We start from the raw sequence: 8,992 nt of genomic DNA on the forward strand, positions 1-8,992 counted from the left end.
GTGTAAGATCTTGCTGCTAGCCACATGCGCCCAAATTCTTCTCCTCTAAATTTTTTGATCAAATTCATCCACAAATGACCGAAGCACTCCCTCTGCTCAGCATGTGGGAAAACATTTTTCACTGAATTTTCAAGCCCCTTACATGCATCTGTGTGTATAGCCAAAGGTGACACTGGCCCTAGGCATCTTTTCAACTGGATCATGAACCATGTCCATGAAGCCTCTGTTTCTGACTGAAACAAGCCAACAGCAATAGGAAACATCCAGTTGTGTCCATCTAGAGCATTGCATGCTGCCAACTGACCATTCCACTTGCCTGTCAAAAATGATGAGTCTATGCTCAAATATGGACGGCACCCTGCTTTGAAGCCATCTATGCAAGGCTTCAAAGCCATAATAAACTTGGAGAACTTGACTTCACCTTTGGCTGATACCTCTGTATCTATCTCCACAAGACTACCAGGTGACCTCTTTTCCACCTCTGCTTTGAAGTTGTAAAGCATCCTAAATGTATTTGCCCAATCACCATATAAGTTTTTCAATGTCCTTTGTTTTGCCTTCCACACTGTGGTATATTTCAGTTTAATGGGGTACATCTTTTCCAAGTCTACTTTGAGTTTCTTGGCAGTAGTGTTTGGTGTTTTGGCTAAAATTGGGGTGATCTTTTCTGCAACCCAAAGTTGTGATGTCATGGTTGATACTCTCTGTGAACTTGTAATACAAGTATGTTGATTGGGGATTTGGTTAACCCTGACAGTACTTCCATCAGGTTGCAGTCTAGCAGATATGTACCACTTGCAAGGCTTGACACTACCATCAAATCCTCTGCACCTCGCATAAAAATTCTTTCTATCAGTCCAAACAGTCTTGGCATCAAACTCATGTTTCACTGCATAAGTCTTGAAACACATCCTAAACTCCTTCATGCTTGGGAAGAACTTGCCTACTTCAATGACAGGGTTTTCTTTGTCATACACATGCACCAGCTCATCATCATGTGCATCATCTACTTCATCTGCAGCTTGTTCCATCAATTGTCCATCTACATCTTCATCAACATTAGCAGGCAAACTAGATTCTCCCCTCTCCTGCTTATCTCTGTCATCGACTGGAATGCCAAAAAGTTTGGCCATCTCAATGTCAGGCATTGATGCAATGACCAAATCAGTAGGCTCATCTAATTCAACTACATTCCAATCAACAGTTGCTGCAGTTTCAGTTTCAATTCCAGTCACCTGTCCCTCTTCGGCTATTACTGTAAGTTCAGTACACATGGGAATCAATGGCCTCTGTGTAGCCCAATCATCATCTACCATCTGCGCAGCCAATTGTGATGCCACATATCCAACCTTCGAAAAAATATTCAGATCAATCAGCTCAGCAAAAAAATTAGCTCGTTTGCTTGTCCAGCCGTTTTGCCGATCGATTTCATCAACAATCTGTTCACCATCTTCCATTCTCACATACTCTCCTTTCCAATCATCAAACCGCAACAGTGATACTTCTTGCTCTGGACCCCAAACAACATTCTCCCCAATTTTTTCCACCCATTTCTTCACTGCCTTCTCTCCCATGTTCTGTAGAACTTGTGGATCAATCTCTGTAAACTCAACCTCCCATTTAACAATTGTGTCTCTCTCAATGTTCTGAATGCTACCATCAACTAATTTTGCCTTTGATGGAAAGAAATTGACCGTCAATTCGAAGGTCCGAGCGGCAGCATCCCCTCTGTCAGTGGCGGACAGTGTGAGCCCGTGAGAAAGAGCAGACTAGGCCCTAATTGCATGCAAAATTGGATCAGAGAGAGGAGCATTACCTATTCGAAGTTGAATCTGGGGGCTCCATCTCAGTATGCCCACGGGCTCCCCTCACAACCTATCGATTCAACAAGCGAAAACAGAGGAAACGAGCTGAGATCTACGGGGCCGAGAGAGGAGCGGGAGGGGGACTAGGGTTTTCACTCACCATTTTTTGAGGACGAAGGCTCCGCCGCCGTTGAGAACGAGGGCTCCGCCGCCGCCGTTGAGAACGCAAGATCCGCCGCCACCGGAGAAGAAGGGGGGAGGGGGCAGAGTGGCGGGTCCGGCACGGTCCGGCGGCAGGGCACGGTCAGCTGTTTTGAGGAGCAATTAAGTTGGACCCACATGTCCTAACATAAACGGGCTTGGTTGACGACCAATTTAACCACATTTAACACCCCATGTGGCCCTGGGCTATTTACCTGCTTAAATGTGTCGCACCACAGCCATTCGCTCGAACAACGTCGCACCCAAGCAAATTCACATCAAACACGTCGCACATGAGCTATTGGCCCGCCACAGGGTCATGCTTTGTTTGATAGTAGAAGCGGGCGACCTTGTAGGTGTTCGAGCGAGGATCGCGCCCAAGGCCGAAAGCCATCAAGATGCCGAAGGGGCGGCGTAGTGCCCGGATGCGGCGTGTGGTTGTGTTGAGCACCCACGCTGCAGAGTCGTTGCCCACCAGCGCTAGCCCATCACGGTGCGCGAATTCAGGCAGTTCCCGCACTGGCATCATCATGAGGGCCGTAGCGGCGCCATACGGCTGGTCCTGATTCCAATGGTATAGGCCGGCGGTGACGCCACCGAAGTCAGTCCTGTAGGTATCATGGATCCACGGGGCGATGAGCAGGCTCGGATCAGTCCTGTGCTGGTGGAGGTGGGTATGCTGGAAAGAAGGGTCGTCGGAGATGGTCTGGCTGGCGCCAAGCCCTGCAGACGCACCTTAATCTTAGAAGCGTGCTGACGGGCAGCCGGAGCAGGATCTCCGTGACATATAGCATCGGGCTTGTCGTCCTCCGGATGTTGGCTGCCGTGTCGTCATCCATGGCATGATAGATCTTGGATGGATCGATCTCCAAGGGATGTTGTAGTACGCCGTTTCTCGAAGGTTTATCTTTTTTTTTGGGAAAAGTTTCTCAAGGATGCATGCGCGTGGTACTCCTGCTGGGCTGGACGGAGGAGGCAGCCCAAGAGACAAGGTAGCGAGGATAAAAAGAAACGAGGGAAGCGGCCCAGGCATTGATATTTTATTTATTTTTCTGGTCGAAAAGTGAAATTTCATTCTTGATGGTGACTTGCTTTTCTGTAAAAAGTTCCTTCATGAGATTTCATTTGTTTTAGTCTTGGATATGCTTGTACATTCTAAACAAAAAGAGCAAAAGCAGACTGATGCTTTGGACAATAATTACCGTCTGCACTTGCAACAATCCTTGGATGACTTCTTTTTTCAAACCGCGCATAGCCGATTTTCATTACTGCAACATAACGGAAATACACAATCCAGAGAATGGGACTGGAGAGGGGAAAGCGAGTTCGAGCATCGCCGCGAAACCCACTGTGAGCACTCTCCATCGAGATTACCCACTGGAGGGTGAAAGCCAGAACATGCCTCGGCGACAACATCAAATTTTCTACACTACGGAATCAGATCACCGACTATAATCGCAGCAACGATTGAAACTGTTGGACCAGAAAACATGTACCATGAGCACCTCCATCATCCCCCAAAAAATGTATAGACACATTTGAAATGGCAGGAGTGCACAAATTTTGCCGACCAATTCTAAATTTATGGAACAAATGATGATATGTATTCAGCATTTGAGTAAGAGCCGAAACAATCTCGGGGTCAGGCCCAAGAGAACCACTTTCTTCTTTGACATATACATTAATTCTAGTCCTGACCTCATCAGCAGAATCCACCATATATAAGTGCGCAAATTTTGGAGTACTATCTTCAGATGGTAAAAGCGAACCAATACGATGGTACATCACTCCATTCATCTTGAACATGTAGGGAGCACCACCGGTATTGATACTGTGATCAATTTGAGCACCCAACAACGTAAAACATAACATAGAATTATACAAAGGATTAAAACATAGAATTTGAACAAGTTATAATTTCAAGCTATTTTGCTTGTAGAAAAACGCTTTAAATTAGGGTTAGTTCGTGTGCTTAGAATAGTGGAATCTAACACAACTATTTTAATACTTATTATTCCTTTTTATGATTCCTGTTGTCACTGTCATGGTCCAACACACAACCTACTCATTTTCTATCTCTTACTTATGTCCAAAAAAACACGCCACAGAGCGAGCAATGAGCTTCAGGGGTGAGATGGCGGTGATGTTAGGGTAACCTAGGCACCGGAAGACGCGGAGATGATTGATAGCCGGAATGTGGTCGTGGAGCAACTCTTACGGTGTAGTGAGGAACCGTGGTTTGCAGGGGCGACAATTCAGAAGATAGCTGGAGGTGGAGAGACCTTCTGCCCAACAGCGCGATGGCATGGAGGCTTGAAGGAGTAGGGATCAGACGACGTCATTGAGCGTGCGGAGAATCCGCTCGTCCTTGCCATTTTGCTGAGACGTGTATGAACAAGTGGGAAGAAAACGTGTGATGTTGGACTCAAGAAGAGAGCAATTTGCAATTGTCAAACTTGCGGTCATTGTCTATTTGAAAGGCAAGGATGGGGCAAGAAAATTGGGTGCGTGCGTAGGCGTTGAAGCTAGTGAGTAGGAGGTGAACTTCGTGTTGGGGAACGCATTAATTTCAAAAAAAATCTTACGATCATGCAAGATCTATGTAGGTGATACATAGCAACGAGAGGGGAGAGTGTCTCCACATACCCTCGTAGACCCAAAGCGCAAGCGTTTCAATAACGCGGTTGATGTAGTTAAACTTTTTCGCGATCCAACCGATCAAGTACCGAACGTACGGCACCTCCGCGTTCAGCACACGTTCAGCTCGATGACGTCCCTCGTGCTCTTGATCCAGTTCAGGACGAGAGTGAGTTCCGTCAGCACGACGGCATGGCGACGGTGATGATGATGTTACCGGCGCAGGGCTTTGCCTAAGAACTACGATGGTATGATCGAGGTGTGTAACTGTGGAGGGTGGCACGACACACGGTTGGGAGAGAAACTTGTGTGTTCCAGGGTGCCCCCTTGCCCCGTATATAAAGGAGCAAGGGGAGGCCGGCCGACCCTCCTAGGGCGCGCCAGGAGAGGGGAATCCTACTAGGACTCCATGTCCTAGTAGGTTTCCACCTAAGGAAGAGGGGGAAGAAGGAAGGAAGAGGGGGAAGGGAAGGAAAGGGGGGCGCCGCCCCCTTCCCCTAGTCCTATTCAGACACAAGGGGGAGGGGGGTGCGTCCAGCCCCTCTCGGCCGTTCCTATTTTCCCATTAAGGCCCATCAAGGACCATTAGTTCCCCAGGAGGGTTCCGGTAACCCTCCGGCACTCCGGTTTTATCCGAAACACTTCCGGTGTCCGAATATAACCGTCCAATATATCAATCTTTATGTCTTGACCATTTCAAGACTCCTCGTCACGTTCATGATCTCATCTGGGACTCTGAACAAAATTCGGTCATAAAAAATACCGGAACGTTAAGCCCGCGGACCCTACGGGTTTGATAACTATGTAGACATGACCGAGACATGTCTCCGGTCAATAACCAATAGCGGAACCTGGATGCTCATATTGGCTCCTACATATTCTACGAAGATCTTTATCGGTCAAACCACATAACAACATACGTTATTCCCTTTGTCATCGGTATATTACTTGCCTGAAATTCGATCATCGGTATCATGCCTAGTTCAATCTCGTTACCGGCAAGTCTCCTTTACTCGTTCCGTAATACTTCATCCCGCAACTAACTCATTAGTCGCATTTCTTGCAAGGCTTATAGTGATGAGCATTACCGAGAGGGTCCAGAGATACCTCTCGAAAATACGGAGTGAAAATCCTAATCTCGATCTATGCCAACCCAACAAACACCTTCGGAGACACCTGTAGAGCACCTTTATAATCACCCTTTTATGTTGTGACGTTTTGTAGCACACAAAGTGTTCCTGCGGTATTCGGGAGTTGCATAATCTCATAGTCTGAGGAACATGTATAAGTCATGAAGAAAGCAGTAGCAATGAAACTGTAACGATCATAATGCTAAGCTAACGGATTGGCCATGTCCATCACATCATTATCCTAATGATGTGATCCCGTTCATCAAATGACAACACATGTCCATGGTTAGGAAACTTAACCATATTTGATTAACGAGCTAGTCAAGTAGAGGCATACTAGGGACATTATGTTTTGTCTATGTCTTCACACATGTACTAAGTTTTCAGTTAATACAATTCTAGCATGAATAATAAACAGTTATCATGAAATAAGGAAATAAATAATAAATTTATTATTGCCTCTAGGGCATATTTCCTTCACTTCGGACTTGCGACGAATAGGGAAAGCCCAGGAATAGTGTGTGAAATCATCAACACCAAGTAATATAAGTAATCAGATATAGTGGGTATGGGAGCTTGTGCATAAATTACAATGACATAGCTCAAAGGGAAAAGTAGTCTGAGTTGTGGAAGAAGAAAAAGGAAATGTAGTGTGTTTGCCTATTCGACAAGCATCATAGTGGGTTGAAGCTCTTTTATTGAAACTAAACTGATAATAAGAAGAGGCCTCGGCGAGGGTGTACGCTTCGGGGTGCCCGTGAAGCTGGTGCCACAGGTCGGAGGTGACGGTGGCTGTGAGGCACTGGCAAGGGTGCATGAACGGGTAGAGATCACCAGAGGAGTCATAGGAGAGAAGAACCGTTTTGGTGGCCAAATCCTTAACAGAAAAGCCCAATGGGTCAAAATTCCATAGAAACTGAGTTATCGCGACTAAATGCACGAACTGAAATGATATTTTTGATCAACTGTGGTGAGATGAGAATCTCAAGAAGGGAGAGGGAACTGGAGGTGGTGGGAAGGGAGGTAGAGACCACGTCGGTGACCGACAAGGCAGAGCCATCTCCGACAACAATGGTAGATGGGTAGGAGGGTGAGAGGCACCGCTGTCGAGGATTCACTCGCTGCCCGGTGTGGATGTCGGTTGCATCAAGACATTGTTCAGGGCCGCGATCAGCATGGCTTGATCCCACCGGGGGGGCAATGTAGAGGTAGGGGCGGCAAGGCCTGGAGCACAAGGGCCACAGTGGGCATGGTTGGGCAGGCGCCGAGAAGCCCTAGGGTGGACCGGGCCTGGAAGGTGCCAGCCACGACTAGAGAGAGGTGGGCGCCGGTGGGCAGAACCCGACAGAGTGACCACCAGTTAGCTAGCCGAAGTGAGGAGCCCCGCCACAGGACGAGCCGACGTTGTTGGAGGTATTCTTATTGTGCTTCTTCCATCCCGTGCCGCCTGAGGATGATCCTGCGCCATGGGAGGGCCTGGAGAGGGTGAGCTGGTGCCGAGGAGAGCCCTGTTGGACGACAGCGTCATGGCGGGCGGCGGCCGCCGAGGCATGGGAAGCCTGCACTTGATGAGTGAGGCACTGCTCCTCCAACAAAACGAAGGAGCCGAGCTTGACAAAGGAATGCGGTCGCCCGCACGTCATATGAGGGGTTGCGTGTTGGAGGCATTCATCGAGGCCGCGCAACATGTTTTGCGCTAGGTCGCGTTTCGTGATGCGGCAGCCGAGATCATCGAGTTGATCGGCCATCTGCTTCATCTTGGTGGTGTACTCGACGACGGAGAACTCGCCCTGCATGAAGCTTTGGAACTCGTCCTGAAGGTAGGTGGCGCGCGCCTCACGATTGTTGCGGAAGAGAGTGTGAAGGGAGCGCCAGAGGGACTCAGCCTTGTCGTTACGCTCCTCGACGATCTCCAGGGTCGAGGGCATGACGGTGGCATTGTACTAGGAGATGACGGCAAAGTCGTTGGGAGCCAGTCGGAGGAGTTGTGCAGGAGCGACTCATCGACGTGGCTGAGCAGTCCAAACATGGCGAGCGCGACCAGGAATTGGCGGCGCCAAAGCTCGTAGATGTCATTCTCGTACTTGAGGATGACCAGGACGTGGTCACGGATCCGAACAGACTGGATGGTGATGATGGGGCGGGTCTGTGTTGCTACGGGCAGACCGAAGTCCTCATCGGCATCAGAGCCAGCAGAAGAGGAGTTGGATGAGGAACTCATGGTCGTCGGGAGGTTGGAAGGGCAGCGGAAGGAATGATTCTACGATGATACCATGTTAGAACCTGAGCGAGGTAGGAGAGAGTTTTTGGGCAACACTGGTTACATTTGATACAATGGGTTACATGTTCTATGTATATACAATGCTCAACTAACTCACATAGGACTGGCGGTAAGAATTGGTCAGCACTAACAGCACTAACAGCACTAACATCACTTCCTATACAAGCATGTACACAAATTCGCTAACAATCACCCCCTTCTCTTTGTGCTCATATCTGCAACGGACGTCACTTTTCTTCACTTCCTTGCGACCACACCCGCTATCTTATTTTCAGTCGGCTGCGACTATTTTTATTTATGTGATTTGTTGTATATCTATATTTTTTTAGATTTTGCATATCAGTGATAATAGTTCAAATACAGATGTAGATGTGGGACGATCTAAAATAAACATAATTTATACGAAATTTTTATACTTAGCATGCTACCCTTTTTAGAGTATAATTATTTATTTTTTTATTTAGCATGATTAACCTCAAAACAGAGTTGTTAAATATTAGTTATAATATTTATTTGTTATAGAGTTGTAATGTGTTCATATGTTGTGATAAATTTGAGTTGTATTTGGTAACAAATATAGCTTATACATATTTATGGTAGAGATATCTAAATAATATGGTCTAACAAATATCTTAATAGTGCTTTTACTATATGATTAGAAAAACGTAATTGTAGAAACTTCTAGACTACAAATTTAGCCACTGCCATGATTATTTCATTTGTCAGACGTGTTTACAAGTTTGATCATTATTATTTTATATGCATGTATTGCAATGCACTTAGTACCTTATAGTGTCCACAAGTACTGATGTAAGTCACCTGATCCAATTGTTTGTCAATGGACGCATTGCCCTGTTTTTTGCAGGGTTGGTAGCATGTAAAGTGTTATTTCTCATTTATTCTCCAAGTTTGATCATTCGTCCCGCCCACCCCCCGCC

General features: G+C 46.9%; 1 long non-coding RNA gene across 1 annotated transcript; it reads right to left on the bottom strand.

The window, feature by feature from the left end:
- Window positions 1-1,388: 1,388 nt before the first annotated feature.
- On the bottom strand, window positions 1,389-2,091 carry LOC119282651. Its single transcript, XR_005138818.1, has 3 exons — window positions 1,966-2,091; window positions 1,817-1,875; window positions 1,389-1,728 (listed from the first exon to the last, which is right to left on the bottom strand). It is a non-coding gene; the product is annotated as an uncharacterized LOC119282651 (long non-coding RNA).
- Window positions 2,092-8,992: the final 6,901 nt, after the last annotated feature.

This window comes from Triticum dicoccoides, chromosome 3B (assembly GCF_002162155.2).
Source record: "Triticum dicoccoides isolate Atlit2015 ecotype Zavitan chromosome 3B, WEW_v2.0, whole genome shotgun sequence".
NCBI classification, from domain to species: domain Eukaryota; kingdom Viridiplantae; phylum Streptophyta; class Magnoliopsida; order Poales; family Poaceae; genus Triticum; species Triticum dicoccoides.